The following is a 17,116-nucleotide window of genomic DNA, read 5'->3' on the forward strand; positions in this document are numbered from 1 at the left end:
CCTCCCTGCTCCTGCTGGCCACACAGATGGATACATTTCAAGGCAAAAATGAATTTTGACAAATATTAGCTGGAATATGCTTTGTCTACACCTTGAACCAGAGTGAACAATACCCAGAAATGAAACCTCAAGGAATTAGAACAATCGTTTTCGGTACATTAGATATGAAAGGCTGCTCAATAACACCTCATCAGTGACCACATCAAAAGCTGACTTTTTTATTTCTAGGGTGAGTAAATACAGAACTGAAGCCTTTAATTTTTCTATTAGCTTGGCACCCTTTGAAATTGTGGACAAAATTCTGTAAGACAACACAATTATGGCAAACAATAATGACAATGGACATAAGATTCTGGCTTCTACCAATGAAATGTGGCAATTCATTAAAAGATTGATAAAAGGGTTGTGAATGTAATATGCATTTAGCTGTTCTAAGCAAAATTACTTAGATTTACCTTTGCTGGGTGGCACCTTTTAATAGGAGGACTTTGCCTGCCTCTGAAAAGTGAAGCAAAAGAGAAACCTCTCTTTCCTCTCTACTTGAGTTGCTTTACATTCACTTCCTGAAATGACTACAATTTGAAGCATCTTGTGGTTGAATCCAGTCCTGTACAGCTCTTGACCTTGGCGAGGTTATACACAGAAAGGGTGAAGGACTGAGATGTACTTGGTTTCTTTGAGTTGCCTGTTACTGCAACCACCAGTTCTACTGACAGTGTATGGCAGTGAGCAATCTCATGAGGTTCAACAAGAGCAAGTGCAGGGTTCTGCACCTGGGCAAAGAACAATCCTCACTATCAGTACAGACTGGGGGAGGAGGTGATAGAAAGCAGCCCTGTGGAAAACGACTTGGGGGTGCTGATGGATGAGAAGCTGGACATAAGCAGGCAGGGTGAGCTTGAAGCACAGAAGGCAAGTCACATCCTGGGCTGCATCAAAAGATGTGTTGCCAGGAAATCCAGAGAGGGGATTCTGATACTTTGCTCTGGTGAGACCTCACTTGGAGTACTGTGTACAGCTCTGGAGCCCTCAGTATAGGAATGACATGGACCTGGTGGAGAGGGTCCAGAGGAGGGCCACAACAATGATCAAGGCTTTGGAGCACCTCTGCTTCAAGTTACAATCTGAGGGAGCTGGGGGTGTTCAGCCTGAAGACAAGACTCTGGGGAGACCTAATAGCAGCCTTCCAGTACCTGAAAGGGATCTACAAGAAGGCTGCAGAGGGATTGTTTCAAAAGGCCTGCAGAGACAGGACAAGGAACAATGGCTCCAAACTAGAGAAGAGCAGATTTAGATTGGATGTTAAGAAGTTCTTTAGTATGAGGGCAGTGGAACACTGAAACAGGTTGCCCAGGGAGGTGGTTGAGGCCCCATCCCTGGAGATATTCAGTGTGAGGCTTGATGATGCCCTGGGCAACCTGATCTAGTTGGGGATGTCCCTGTTGACTGCAGGGAGGTTGGACTGGACGACATTTGGAGTTCCCTTCTGGCCTGGATGATTCTATGTTTACTGTATTTAACTTCCTTTTGGTGGTTCTTTTGGTTGTATTCACTCGTACTCATTCCACCAATGCCCCACAGACAGACAACAGGTTTGGGTTTGCTTTTTTTGAACATAAGATTTTACTGAATAAAGCAGTCATAGGGCAAATGGTACCTCTCATAGAATGGTTTGGGTTGGAAGGGACCTCCAAAGGTCATCAAGTTCAACCCCCCTGCAGTGAGCAGGGGCATCTGAGTACGATCAGAGGGCTGGAGCACCTCTCCTATGAGGACAGACTGAAGGAGTTGGGGCTGTTCAGTCTGGAGAAGAGAAGGCTATGAGGTGACCTCATTGTGGCCTTCCAGTATCTGAAGGGGGCCTACAGGAAGGCTGGGGAGGGACTGCTCAGGATCTCAGGTAGTGATAGGAATAGGGGGAATGGAATGAAGCTGGAGGTGGGGAGATTCAGGCTGGGTGTGAGGAGGAAGTTCTTCCCCATGAGAGTGGTGAAGCCCTGGAATGGGTTGTCCAGGGAGGTGGTTGGGGCTCTGTCCCTGGAGGTGTTTAAGCCCAGGCTGGATGAGGCTCTGGCCAGGCTGATCTAGTGTGGTGTCCCTGCCCATGGCAGGGGGGTTGGAACTAGCTGATCCTTGTGGTCCCTTCCAACCCTGACTGATACTATGATACTATGATCCTCTACTAGATCAGATTGCTCACAGCCTTCTGCAGCCTGACCTTGAATATCTCCAGGGGCCTCAGCTACCTCCCTGGGCAAACTGTTCCAATGTTCTACCACCCTCATGGTAAAGAACTTGTTCCTAACATCCAATCTAACTCTCTTCTGCTTTCAAGCCATCGCCCCCTGTCCTATCACTGCACACCTTTGGAAACAGTCCCTCTTCAGCCTTCTTGTAGATCGCCTTCAGGTACTGGAAGGCTGCTATTAGGTCTCCCCAGAGCCTCCTCTTCTCCAAGCTGAACAACCACAGCTCCCTCAGCCTGTCCTTGCAGCAGAGGTGTTCCAGACCCCTGATCAGTCAGAAACAGAAGGAAAATTTGTGTCTGTGATGCAGAACACATTCAACTAAGGATTTATTTCTTCTCAGCATGCTTTCTCTGAAGTTTATCCAGTTGATTTGATTGTTTTGTCTTGTATTTATGTCTTATCCTCCAGACTAAAAGCGTTTAGGGCCACAGACTTTCTCATCAATCATGTTCATCCCGTGCCTAGTCCAATGAGACCCAGACTTGTTTTGAAATGGAAACAAAATAAAACTGAAGAGTAAATACAGACAATTAGTGACTACAGGCTGTCCTAACATGCACACATGTATACAATGAAACTTGATTGTGTTCCAAAAGAAGCCTTGTGTTTGTTTGGCTGTTATTTTTGATGTCTGCTGACATACCTGGTGTTTATTTTGGAGTGTTATCTCCAGGATCTTTTGCAAACTGATGTGAATGAATGAGCATTGCCTGACTCTGAGCAAGTCAGGTGCAAGCCTGCACTGACATGGGAGCCATATAGCTGGGGATCTGGCTCACATGTCTCTCTCTGCTCTAGCTTCCTGTACAGAAAAGTGGTCACAGCCAAAGACAGTCCATGCATGCATGCAATGCAATCCATATTCCAATCACACCATCAACAGAAATGTAATGATTGTAGTAGTAGTATTATCACCATTAGGTTCCTGGAAGTGTTCCAGAGGGGGTTGGACGTGGCACTTGGTGCCATGGTCTAGGCATGAGGTCTGTGGTGACAGGTTGGATTTGGTGATCTTTGAGGTATCTTCCAACCTTGGTGATACTGTGATACTGTGATTATTTTAGCTACTATAAATTTGGGTTGGAATGTAGTGAATACAACAACAAGAAACTGTTTGGCTTTTTGCTTGTTTGTTTTTCCTGAGGTCTTTTCCTGAGGATGATTAAGGGACTGGAGCACTGCCCTGTGAAACTGAGGGACCCGGGGCTTTTTAGTCTGGAAAAGAGAAGACTGGGAGGGGATTTAATGAATGATAGAATAGAATAGAATAGAATAGAATAGAATAGAATAGAATAGAATAGAATAGAATAGAATAGAATAGAATAGAATAGAATAGAATAGAATAGAATAGAATAGAAGAATAGAATAGACCGGACCAGGTTGGAAGAGACCTTCAAGATCATCGTGCCCAACCTATCGTCCAACACCACCCAACCAACTAAACCATGCAACCAAGTTTATAAATATCTGAGGGCTGGGGGTCAGGAGGGAGGGGACAGGCTCTGCTCACTTGCTCACTGTGATAGGACAAGGAGCAATGGATGTAAGCTGCAGCGCAGGAGGTTCCACCTCAACACAAGAGGGAACTTCTTTACTGGAAGGATCCCAGAGCACTGGAACGGGCTGCCCAGAGAGGTTCTGGAGTCTCCTTCTCTGGAGCCTTTCAAGGCCTGTCTGGATGCATTCCTCTGTGACCTGAGCTACATTGCATGGTCCTGCTCTGGCAGGGGGGTTGACTCAATGATCTCTTTGGGTCTCTTCCAACCCCTAACATCCTGTGATCCTGTGATCTTTCAACTTGAATAATCATAACTTGTAAATGATGGCAAGTGAGTCAGTGAAAAACAGACATTCTGCTTCAGCCCAGACTGTGTCTGAGCCAAAAGCAGGGCCAGAATCAGACTATTTCTAAGTATATTGTGAAGTACTTAATTAAAATAAACCCCCAAGTCTAGGGTCTTATACCCTACCATATATCAAAGATATGAGCACAATGAGCTCTGCTGTTTTCCTTCAATTCCATCTCATCTTTCCTGAGCCTCCCCTTACTAATCAACACATGCTGCTGGAAAATTGATTTGCAACAACAGGCAAAGTGGCAACGTTTCTGGGGTCAGATTAGGGACCTGCAAGATTACTTCCACATTACTTGCATAAACTGCTCTGAGCAGCAGAGAAATGAAGTTCTCTTCTCAGGCACATGAATCTTCTTCCAGAATTTGAACTTCCAAAGCAGCCAAAAAGAAAAGAGGTCTAATGTACATCAGGCAAGTTTCAAGTGCATGGCTATGTTGCTCCTTTTTACACAGACTCCATCAGTTTTGAGACTTCCATTGCTTCTCTTCAATAGAATCTCACAGTATTTTCCACAAGACAACATGTAATAAAAAGTCCATTATAATTACAGTATTTATAGTTTCTTTTACCTTCCTGTGACTCAGAGATGGCTTAGCATTTCTTTACTTGGTGAGGGAGTTTTTAAGGGTGTCAGGGAGTGATAGGACTAGGGGGAATGGAACAAAACTAGAAATGGGTAGATTGAGATTGGATGTTAGGAAGAAGTTCTTCCCCATGAGGGTGGTGAGAGACTGGCACAGGTTGCCCAGGGAGGTGGTGGAAGCCTCATCCCTGGAGGTTTTGAAGGCCAGGCTGGATGTGGCTGTGAGCAACCTGCTGTAGTGTGAGGTGTCCCTGCCCATGGCAGGGGGGTTGGAACTGGATGATCCTTTAAGTCCCTTCCAACCCTGACAATTCTGTGATTCTACTTCACATCTTCCAGAGACAGACACTATAGCAAGTGAATCATTGGAAATATTTGTAAATACACCTGAACTAAAAGAAGGTAAACTTGATACAGCACTAGCAAAGCACTGCAAAGAAATCTCAAAATGGTGCTAAATTCAATCTAAGAAAAGACTTCCTAGATAGTGTGGCCAGCAGGAGCAAGGAGGTCATTCTGCCCCTGGACTCAGCACTGGTTAGGGCATACCTTGAGTACTGTGTCCAGTTCTGGGCTCCTCAGTTTAAGAAGGACATTGAGACACTTGAATGTGTCCAGAGAAGGGCAACAAGGCTGGGGAGGGGTTTGGAGCACAGCCCTGTGAGGAGAGGCTGAGGGAGCTGGGGATGCTTAGCCTGGAGAAGAGGAGGCTCAGGGCAGACCTTATTGCTGTCTACAACTACCTGAAGTGAGGTTGTAGCCAGGAGGGAGTTGGTCTCTTCTCCCAGGCAAGTAGCAACAGAACAAGAGGACACAGTCTCAAGCTGCTTAGGGGGAGGTTTAGTCTTGATTTTAGAAAGAAGGGTTTTTTCCCCTCAGTATGGGAAAAAGTTCTTCACAGAAAGAGAGATTGCCCATGGAATGGGCTTCCAGGAAGGTGGTGGGGTCCATGTCCCTGGAGGTGTTTAAGAAAAGCCTGGATGAGGCACTTGGTGCCATGGTCTAGTTGATTAGTTAGGGTTGGGTGATCAGCTGGACTTGATGATCTTGGAGGTCTCTTCCAACCTGGTTGATCCTGTGATTTTGTGATAGCTGATAACCTTATAGCTCTGTTTCCCACCAGGACTTCCCAAATGTGCAGATAGGAATGATTGCTTGTCACTGCACCTGAGCTTAGTTAGTCAGGTTCTAATGAAGAATTCAGAGAGAAGAAAGAATTCATACGAGAGAAGATTTTCTGTCACAGACTTCGGGCCTCCAAAATGTCAAGCTCCATAGCCAAACATATTTATTCCCTCCTCTAGTGCAGCATTTCTCCTGCTCCAAACACAACTGGGTTTTGCATTCCTGTGATCCACTTAGCCAGATGGACCTGATCAGTAGCATTCTGAAGGAGGGCAAGGAGGCATTTGGAAGCACAGAGTGTTAGGGGTTGTAAGGGACCTTGAGAGATCATCCAGTCCACCCCTATTGCCAGAGCAGGAGCACCTAGAGCAGATCACACAGGAACTCATCCAGGCAGGTCCTGAATATCTCCAGAGAGAGAGACTCCACACACACTCTGGCCAGCCTGTTCCAGTGTTCTGTCACCCTCACAGTGAAATAATTCTTCCTCCTATTTCCTCCTGTTTGGAGCTATATTAGTGGCTTCCCAGCTCCACGTGGTGCCCTCATCAAGCCAAAGAGCATACAGCAGAGTGTATTGTGCCCTCATGTTTTATCAAGAGGTAAGGATGGGCTACAGTGAAGAAATCTGTATTAAAAAGTGCTGATCTATCACATCCTGATGTTTGCTTGGCATTGGTCAACCATATTGATATAACGTGGTGAGAGATGTTGCTGGCATTTGTTATATGGAATGGAAATTACCTTGTAAAAAAAGATAGGCTGATCAGGGCTTTAGTCATATTGACAGAGAGAGGACTATTTTTCCTTCAGTCTAATGTGTCTGCAGCTTGTAATTAGAAAGCAAGTGTCTTCAAGCAAAGTCTAGAAACTGTGGATTCTAAAGTGTCCTTAAAAAGTAAAATACTCTGAAGGCAAAATACAAACTGAGGAAAAGTAAGAAGTGGTCACTGTCTTGCACTGATCAAAACAAGATGCTTCCCTGACTCAAAATGTGGCTTATGCTAAGCTTATTCTACTGTTTAGGTCAGAGCAAGTTTTGACAGTGATGTAAGGAAGCTGTTCTAGACAGGAAGAGTGAATGAAGGTGAAGGATCAGTTTAACTGTTAAGCAGAAGTAGCACCAGAACAAGCATTGAACTTCACACAGAAAAAGTATTATGGTCAGTCTGGAGAAGAGAAGGCTCTGAGGAGACCTAATTGTGGCCTTCCAGGACCTGAAAGGGGCTACAAGAAAGCTGGGGAGGGACTTTTTAGGCTGTCAGGGAGTGATAGGACTGGGGGGAATGGAGCAAAACTAGAAATGGGTAGAGTCAGATTGGATGTTAGGAAGACGTTCTTCCCCATGAGGGTGGTGAGACACTGGCACAGGCTGCCCAGGGAGGTGGTGGAAGCCTCATCCCTGGAGGGTTTTCAGGCCAGGCTGAATGTGGCTGTGAGCAACCTGCTGTAGTGTGAGGTGTCCCTGCCCATGGCAGGGGGGGTGGAACTGGCTGATCCTTGAGGTCCCTTCTAACCCTAACAATTCTATGATTCTACACTTCCAACCTGGTTAATTCTATTCTATTCTATTCTATTCTATTCTATTCTATTCTATTCTATTCTATTCTATTCTATTCTATTCTATTCTGAGACAGTGATAGCTAAACATTCATCTGAACTCAACTATAAAATAGTTTTCTAGCTGATCAGATAAAACACTGCTTTATTGAGGGATTCCTCCCTTGCCGTGAACTTGTCTTTTGTTGGCTTCTTTCCTTTGTTTCCAAAGATGTATGTTGTTCCACAGACTCTGATTGCTTTAAAATAACCTGGCAATGCCCTCCTCTTTACGACAGTTTGAAGGGGGAACTTTAGCCTAGTCCCTGACTGCAAAGACTGGGAGCAAAATAAATTACCCTTGGAGGCAAAAGGAAAATAATGATAAGGTCTGTATAATTCATTGGATTGCTAATGGGAATAGAGAGCAGAGGCATAAACTCCTCTTGCTCTTCTTTTCTTCTCCTGTCTCTTCTGCTTGCAACTTCTGTCTCTCTTCCGTGGCCTTGCCAGGGGTATCTTTTGGGCTCCCCAGTTCAAGAGGGACAGGGATCTGCTGCACAGGGTCCAGTGGAGGACAGCGAGGATGGTTAGGGGACTGGAGTACTGCCTGAGGGACCTGGGGCTTTTTGGTCTGGAAAAGAGAAGACTGGGAGGGGATTTAATAAATGTTTATAAATATCTGAGGGCTGGGGGTCAGGAGGGAGGGGACAGGCTCTGCTCACTTGCTCCCTGTGACAGGACAAGGAGCAATGGATGTAAGCTGCAGCACAGGAGGTTCCGCCTCAACACAAGAGGGAACTTCTTTCCTGTAAGGGTCCCAGAGCACTGGAACAGGCTGCCCAGAGAGGTTGTGGATTCTCCTCCTCTGGAGCCTTTCAAGATCCATCTGGATGTATTCCTCTGGCAGGGGGGTTGGACTTGATGGTCTCTTTGGGTCCCTTCCAACCCTTGACATCCTGTGATCTCTGTTTTGACTACTGTGTGAGGTAACAGGAAGGAGTGAGGGAGTGAGCGAGGAGATGAACATATCCCCTGGATCCATCCAATGGTGCCTGAAGTGTTTCTGTGTTGCTTATAAATTGTAAATATTTATGTATTGTACATATATTGTATAGTTTGTACATATTCATTGCACTTCATATTTCTGGATTGCAGTTTGCTTGTAAATACAGCTTCATTCGCTTCCAAAACCTTCTGAGCTAGTCTGGCAATGTTATTTTGTGGGTAGCTTCTCCAGATTAGTTGGAGGGGATAATTTCAACCTACCACACTCTCATACAGGAAGATGTTGCAAGCTGCTGCCCAGAAAAAAATAAAATACAATTGACATGGTGGGGAATAAAGCCAAGTTGATGAGCAACAGATCACAAGGGTATGAAGTGAAGTTGGTGTCATCGTTCCTGACCAAATTCAATCTCAGACCTAGGTTTACAACATGAAATTAAAATTACATTGGTATGCCAATGCAATCTGTAAACATAAATCTGGGTTGTGTTTTTTCCTGTCTCTTATAGTTATTTTTATTTTCACCATTCTTTCAGAGAAGAGGTCCTGAAATGAGTTGATCTCAGTGCTGGGTTCTACACATTGGCCGCAACAACCCCATGCAGTGCTACAGGCTGGGGTCAGAGTGGCCGGAGAACAGCCAGGCAGAAAGGGACCTGGGGGTATTGGTTGAGAGTAGGCTGAACACGAGCCAGCAGTGTGCCCAGGTGGCCAAGAAGGCCAATGGCATCCTGGCCTGCCATCAGGAATAGTGTGGCCAGCAGAAGCAGGGAAGTCTTTCTGCCCATGTAGTCAGCACTGGTGAGGCCACACCTTGAGTCCTGTGTCCAGTTCTGGGCCCCTCAGATAAGGAAAGATGTTGAGTTGCTGGAAGGTGTCCAGAGAAGGGCAACAAAGCTGGGGAGGGGTTTGGAGCACAGCCCTGTGAGGAGAGGCTGAAGGAGCTGGGGTTGCTTAGCCTGGAGAAGAGGAGGCTCAGGGGAGACCTTCTTGCTGTCTCCAACTCCCTGAAGGGAGGTTGTAGCCAAGTGAGGGTTGGTCTTTTCTCCCAGGCAACCAGCACCAGAACAAGAGGACACAGTCTCAAGCTGTGCCAGGGGAGGTTTAGGCTGGATGTTAGGAAGAAGTTCTTCCCAGCAAGAGAGATTGGCCATTGGAATGTGCTGCCCAGGGAGGTGGTGGAGTCACCATCCTTGGAGGTGTTCAAGAGGAGATTGGATGAAGCACTTGGTGCCATGGTTTAGTTGCTTAGATGGTGTTGGGTGATAGGTTGGACTTGATGATCTCAAAGGTCTTTTCCAACCTGATTAATGTTATTCTGTTCTATTCTTACTGTAGTTGTTAGGGCATGTGGTATAAGTCTCAGCTACAGAAATTAAAAGAAAAAGCTTCTTTGGAATTTCATAGAATCATTGAGGTTGGAAAGGACCTTTAAGGTCATCGAGTCCAACCATAAATTTAGTGTTGGCTTGCACATTTCTGCACCCCTGGATGTAACTATTTAGTTGTTTGGCTTTGAATTTTGGTGGCATGCTCAATACCTGTTCCTGTTTCTTTGTTTCAGTAACAGGATGCTACTGGGATATTAGATGTTCTAGAAATGACATGGCAAAGCCATCTCTAGTACCTGGAATACAGAACCTACAAGCTCAGTTTGAGCTTCTTAGCCATGTACTGTGAAAGATTCCCTTATTTACATTTTTAGCAGAGGAACACAGAATAGATTATTCTTTGGACAATGAAACCTTTTGGGCTCTGGTTCTCATACCTAGACTGAATCCTCTGCAATTGTTAGCAGCTCAGACCTGCTTTGTGAGAACCAAGAAGTAACACGTTCTGAATATTACTGTGACTCAGAAACATTAAAGTCTGTACAAGCACTTAACAAGGTGCACATGCCCTATGAGGAGAGGCTGAGAGCCCTGGGGCTTTTTAATCTGGAGGAGAGAAGACTGAGAGGGTATTTAATAACTGTTTGTAAATATCTGAGGGCTGGTTGTCAGGAGGGGACAAGCTCTGCTCAGCTGCACCCTGTGATAGGATAAGGGGCAATAGATATAAACTACAGCACAGGAGGTTCCACCTGAACATGAGGAGGAACTTTACTGTGAGGGTCACAGAGGAACAGGCTGCCCAGAGAAGTTGTGGAATCTCCTTCTCTGGAGCCTTTCTAGCCCCATCTGGATGTGTTCCTGGGTGACTTGTGCTGGATTCTATGGTCCTGCTCTGGCACGGGGGTTGCACTCGATGATCTCCAGAGGTCCCTTCCAACCTGTGATCCTGTGATGTATTTCACAATTATCTAAAGTTTCTTTGACATGTGTGACAGGCACACATCCAGCATAAAAGAGAATTATTTACCTGTTCAATATACAAGAAAGTGTGTCCCTCTGATCACTTGTTTCTACTGCATCTCGTGCACACAAGTCTATAACGAGCAACAGTTTGTGTGGGCTTTACTATTCTACAGCTGAAAGACTGCAGATGACAGTGCTTGTATCAGAGAGGCATAAATGAATTTAAAGACAATATATTTCAGGGAAAAAAAGGTGTTCTACTTGATGTGGAATTTTATTCATCTTATTCAGGAATATGTGAATTCTCCTGGGCTGGCAGCCAGTCACAATTGGTGTTCCTCAGGGCTCAGTCTTGGGACCACTTCTCTTTAACATCTTTATTGATGACCTTGATGAAGTCACAGAGTGTGCTATCAGTAAGTTTGCAGATGACACCAAGTTAGGTGGCAGTGTTGATCTGCACAAGGGTAGGGAGGCTCTACAGACTTGAATACATTGGATCCATGAGCCAGTGTTAATAGGATGAGCTTCATCAAAGGCAAATGCCAGGTCCTGCCCTCGGCTCAAAAAAAGCCCAGCAACACTACAGGCTTGGGGAAGCGTGGCTGGAAAGCTGTCTGGCAGAAGGGGACCTGACCTGGGAGTTCTATTGGACAAATAGCTGAATATGAGCTAGCAGTGTGCCCAGATGGCCAAGAAAGCCAAAGGCATCCTGGCTGGGATTAGAAATGCTATGTCCAGCAGGAGTAGGGAGGTGATTGACCCTTGTACTCAGCACTGGTGAGGGCATACCTTGAGTGTCTAGTTTTGGGCACCTCAATCCAAGAGAGATGTGGAGGTACTGGAGCCAGGGCAGAGGAGGGCAAGGAAGCTGGGGAAGGGCCTGGAGAATAAATCTGATGAAGAGCAACTGAAGGAGCTGGGGATGGTTGGTTTGAAACAGAGGAGGCTGAGGGGAGACCTCCTGGCTCTCTACAGCTACCTGAAAGCACAGTGTGGAGAGGTCGGTGCTGGTCTCATCTCCCAGATAATGAGTGACAGGACAAGAGGGAGCAGCCCAAGCTGCAGCTGGTTTAAACTGAACATTAGGAAAGCTTTTTTCAGGGCAAGAGAGGTCAGGCATTGGAATGTGCTGCCCAGGGAGGTGGTTGAGTCCCCAAGCCTGGCTGTGTTTAAAGGTGGTTTGGCTGTGGTGCTTGGGGCTATGGTTTCAGGGTGAACCTTGGGTTCTGGGTTGGATTTGGTGATCCTGAGGGTCTTTTCCAACCTGTGAAACCTACACTTTACATTAAAGTAGACTGAAGCTGGGACTAGTCCTTTTGCCACATGCTGCTAGTCTGAAGATCATGAGGTTCATATGCTCACTTATGACTCTTCTAACATCAAACATGATTGAAATAAGTCCCTATTAATTTGGTATTTCATATATACATACCTGTGAAACTCCTAAAAAGGTAATAAGATTTTTTTAGCCAGTATAAAACTCTTTTTTTATTCTTTCTATGATCTACTGATTACACCTCTCTGACTGATTTTCTTTCTTCTCTTTTTTTTTCCCCCTCAATCTGCAGGGCAAAGTTTATATTACAAAGGGAAGAAAAAAAATCCACTGTTCCAGGTTCAGAAACTCAAAGTAAAACTTAATTAAAGACTTGTCAAGAAAATATGTCAAGGAAAACTAAAGAGAAAGCCTATGCTATTTCTTAATTATCCTTTGAGGTTTCTCTTTAGTTGTTTCCCTTCACTGCTAAGCAAAACCACTTGGAGTGAGTTCTGGCATGTTGGAATTGGGCTAGAAGTGGCACACATTATGTTGCATACTGAAGCTTGGGTTTCATAGAATCGTAGAATCAATAAGCCTGAAAAAGACCTCGGAGATCATCAAGTCCAACCTATCACCTAACACCTCATGACTGACTAAACCATGGCTTCAAGTGCTTCATCCAATCTCCTCTTGAACACCTCCAGGGACGGTGACTCCACCACCTCCCTGGGCAGCACATCCCAAAGGCCAATCTCTCTTTCTGGGAAGAACTTTCTCTTCACCTCCAGCCTAAACTTTCCCTGACATAGCTTGAGACTGTGTCCTTTTGTTCTGGTGCTGGTTGCCTGGGAGAAGAGACAACCCCCACCTGGATACAACCTCCTTTCAGGTAGTTGTAGAGAGCAATAAGGTCTCCTCTGAGCCTCCTCTTCTCCAAGCTAAACAATCCCAGCTCCCTTAGCTGGGGTTGTTCAAAAAGGGGTTGGCTGTGGCACTTGAAGCCATGGTTTAGTAGTCATGAGGTGTTGGGTGACAGGTTGGACTTGGTGATCTTTGAGGTCTTTTCCAACCTTATTGATTCTATGATTGTGTGATTCTCCTCCCAGGGCTTGTGCTCATATTTACTAGCATCATCTTAGTAGGGAAATCTCTCCAAGTAAGAACAGAGCTGCATCTATGAACTCATGTGCAAACAGAGGAGCAGACCACAACAGCAGTCTCATTGCTGGAGGCAAATGAGTCACACCAATTGCTCCACTCATTATCAGTATGATAGCCTGCAGGTATCATGCTGTGGGGGCCTGCTGTTCACACAAACCACTGCACTGCTGCCAGTCCTGGTGCAATATGCAAATCCACGTAAAGCCATGAGGAAGAAAAGTCTGCTGCTTCTCCAACCCAAGGAGGCATACTTTGTATGTGTAAAAGGTAAGCATTTAGGTTATAAGTTCTTTGCTACAAGATATACTTTATCTGTTTTTTACATGATATATCCTTACCCTCACCTGCAATACTGTGTCCAGTTTTGGGATTCCCAGTTGAAGAGAGAGTTTTGGGCTCCCCAGTTCAAACGAGACAGAGACGTGCTGGACAGAATCCAACAGAGAGACACAAGGATGATTACAGGACTTGAGCATCTCCCCTATGAATTGAGACTGAGAGCCCTGGGGCTATTTAGTCTGGAGAAGATTGAGAGGGGATCTGATCAATGTCTATCAATATCTGAAGGGTGGGTGTCAAGTGGAGGAGGCCAAGCTCTTTTCGGTGGTTCCTTGGCTTATTCCTATGCACAACAGGTTCAAACTTGAACATCGAAAGTTTTGCCTCAACATGAGGAGAAACTTCTTTACAGTGAGGGTGATGGAGCACTGGAACAGACTGCCCAGAGAGGTTGTGGAGTCTCCTTCTCTGGACACATTCAAAACCCACCTGGATGCATTCCTATATGGACTACCCTAAGTGATCCTGCTTTGGCAGGAAGGGTGGACTCAGTGATCACTGGATGTCCCTTCCAACCTCTAATGTACTGTGATACCCCTCCAAACCATTATGATTCATGAAATTATGGCAAGTAGTAACAACAATGACAAGGAGGAGGATATCATATTCACCATTTGCTTCTGATTGCTCTTCACTGCTGGAAATAGTTTGAAGTAGAAGCCTAAAGAACCTCTGGCCAGCCTGATCTAGTGTGGGGTGTCCCTGCCCATGGCAGGAGGGTTGGGACTAGATGATCCTTGTGCTCCCTTCCAACCCTGACTGATACTATGATACTATGATATTTCTGGACTGCAAAACTCTGTTACTAATGGAGAACTTTGCAGTACCTCATACCTGTGTGTATATAGTAACTGTATATAGCTGGTCAGTATCTTCAGGATCGTAACATATTTCTCAAAAGGGGAAATTAAAAAGTAGATTTTTCCGTGCTGTCAAACCAGTGTCAAAACTTCAGGTTGACATGACATATTTTCTTCCTAGATCTCAGATCTCTCCCTCTCTTTAAGCCTTTTAAACCTGCACCTTTAATTCCAGCAACATTTTGGGTATTGTTTTTCAACACACATTTAGTATCCTGCAGCTATAAGAAAATGCTGCAAGTAATCATTCTGATTTGACTTTTAGTAGTTGCAGGTTAGAGAAGAGGTTGAACATCAGCATAAGCCTTTGAAAAAAACAAATTGTATAATGAGCAGACAAAAGAGAATAAAGGAGAGGAGGATGAGATAGGAGGATTAGGCAACTCTCTGGTTTTCTGCTGGTACTAATAGAGCTGTATCAGAAACCAGTTTACTCTCATTACCAAAGTGCACAGCATCAGCCAAATATAAACAGACCTCCAGTTATGGAAAGGAGGAGCTTAGGGCTGAACTGAATTAATTGGGTGTATGGGGAGAAATGTAAATACAAAACCCTCTTTTATTCAGGCTACAACATGCAGAGCAACATGTGATGTTGCCCTGAACTTTGAACATAATGAAATATTCCTCATAAGATGTTAAAGCGGGGGGGGGGGGGGGGGGGGGGGGAGGAGGGGGAGAGGGGGGGATATCCTAAGCTAAATGAAATGTTAATTTAGATGCCTCATTTTTTCCCTGTAAGTTTAAAATTGCTGAACTTGATGTGATGTATTTCACTGAACTATAGCTTTAATGAAATATTTGCCTTAGCTCACAAATCTCTGTGAATTAATGTTTGAGTCCACATTATTGCCTCCATCTTTCGCTGTTGTTTCTTCTCCTCCCCCTTTAAGAGATACTCTTCCCCAGCATGCTCATTAATATCTGAAAGCGTATTTCATTTTACCATCTCCATTATAGTAGTAATGATATGGTAATGGATTGCTCTCAATATCTTTATTGATAATCTGGATGAGGGCATTGAGTCCATCATCAGTAAATTTGCAGATGACACCAAGTTGGGGGCAGGAGTTGATCTGCCGGAGGGTAGAGAGGATCTGCAGAGGGACTTCGACAGGCTGGACAGATGGGCAGAATCCAAGGGCAGGAGATTGAACACATCCAAGTGCCAGGTTCTGCACATTGGCCACAACAACCCCATGCAGTGCTACAGGCCGGGGGCAGAGTGGCTGAAAGCAGACAGGGACCTAGGGGGTACTGGTCAATCATAGGCTGAACATGAGCCTGCAGTATTCCCAGGTGGGCAAGGGGGCCAATGGCATCCTGGCCTGCATCAGGAATAGTGTGGCCAGCAGGAGCAGGGAGGTCATTCTGCCCCAGTACTCAGCACTGGTTAGGCCACACCTTGAGTCCTGTGTCCAGTTCTGGGCCCCTCAGTTTAAAAAGGACATTGAGACACTTGAACATGTCCAGAGACAGGCAACAAGGCTGGGGAGGGGTCTGGAGCACAGCCTGTGAGGAGAGGCTGAGGGAGCTGGGGTTGCTTAGCCTGGAGAAGAGGAGGCTCAGGGGAGACCTTGTTGCTCTCTACAACTCCCTGAAGGGAGGTTGTAGCCAGGTGGGGATTAGTCTCTTCTCCCAGGCAAGCAGCACCAGAACAAGAGGACACAGTCTCAAGCTGTTCCAAGGGAAGTTTAGGCTGGAGATGAGGAGAAAGTTCTTCCCAGAAAGAGAGATTGGCCATTGGAATGCGCTGCCCAGGGAGGTGGTGGATTCACTGTCCCTGGAGGTGTTCAAAAAAGGACTGGATGTGGGACTTGGAGCCATGGTTTAGTTGCCATGAGGTGTTAGGTATTGGGGAATAGTTTGGACTTGATGATCTCTGAGGTATTTTCCAACCTGGCTGATTCTATGATCAGAGAATCTGAGTGCACTTGACTAAAGCGAAAGGAAAGCAATTTTAAAGTATCTCCATAATTCAGAGGCACAGCTCCATTCCAAATTGATAAAAATCATGCTTTGAAGTAAATTACATGCTTTTGAAAATCACAGCCAGGAGCAAATACCTCCTGTCAGGAGAATAGGATTATACCCTAAGGGAAATTATTGCAATCCATCCACCAAAACATGCCAGAGGAATGTACAACTGTGCCGCCCGTTTGGGACAATTCTAGTTCAGATCTCTTTTGGCACTGCTGCTCAGTGTGAATAGCTTTCAGGAATACTTTCTTCTGCTCCACAGGAAAAGAAATCAGTGAATGATAAAACAATAAATGGTAGAGTTTATGCTTAGCCTAACGAGATGTAGAAAGCAAATAATTTCTGCGCGCTTGCAAGTTATGACAACATTTTATGCTTGAGTCTTGTGTAGCCAGAGGACAACATTTATGGCTCACCACTGGGAAGCTGGCAGGATATCACCCTCCTAATTATATACAACAGACAGTATTGTGCAATATATACCCCAGAAACTGGCATTAACTGCTCACTTGGGCAACAAAGGAAGCAATATATCAGTTAAGTAGATTTTCCCCATGCTGTTTCACCATCACTCTGCTCTGACCTGGTTTTAAGTCATATGAGAATCCACTCAGACACTGAAGGTGTACAGCACTTCTGCAGGGCAGAATGAGTGAGGCACTGCTTTATTCTGTGTCCTTTTTAGAAGGCACAGTCTCTCCAGGGTCCTTGTACGTATGGATTGAAAGAAGCTTTCCCAGCAAAAGACAGAGAGTTCCAAACTTGCAGCCACCCTTGAACTAATTCTCTTTACTGACCTCACTGTTAGCCCTGGCTGATCTCCTGGCCACCAAATGTCACCATGCAGTTCCTGA

This window comes from Melanerpes formicivorus, unplaced genomic scaffold (genome assembly GCF_026170545.1).
Source record: "Melanerpes formicivorus ecotype bairdi unplaced genomic scaffold, bMelFor1.0.p_v2 SCAF_54, whole genome shotgun sequence".
In the NCBI taxonomy this organism is placed as follows: Eukaryota; Metazoa; Chordata; class Aves; order Piciformes; family Picidae; genus Melanerpes; species Melanerpes formicivorus.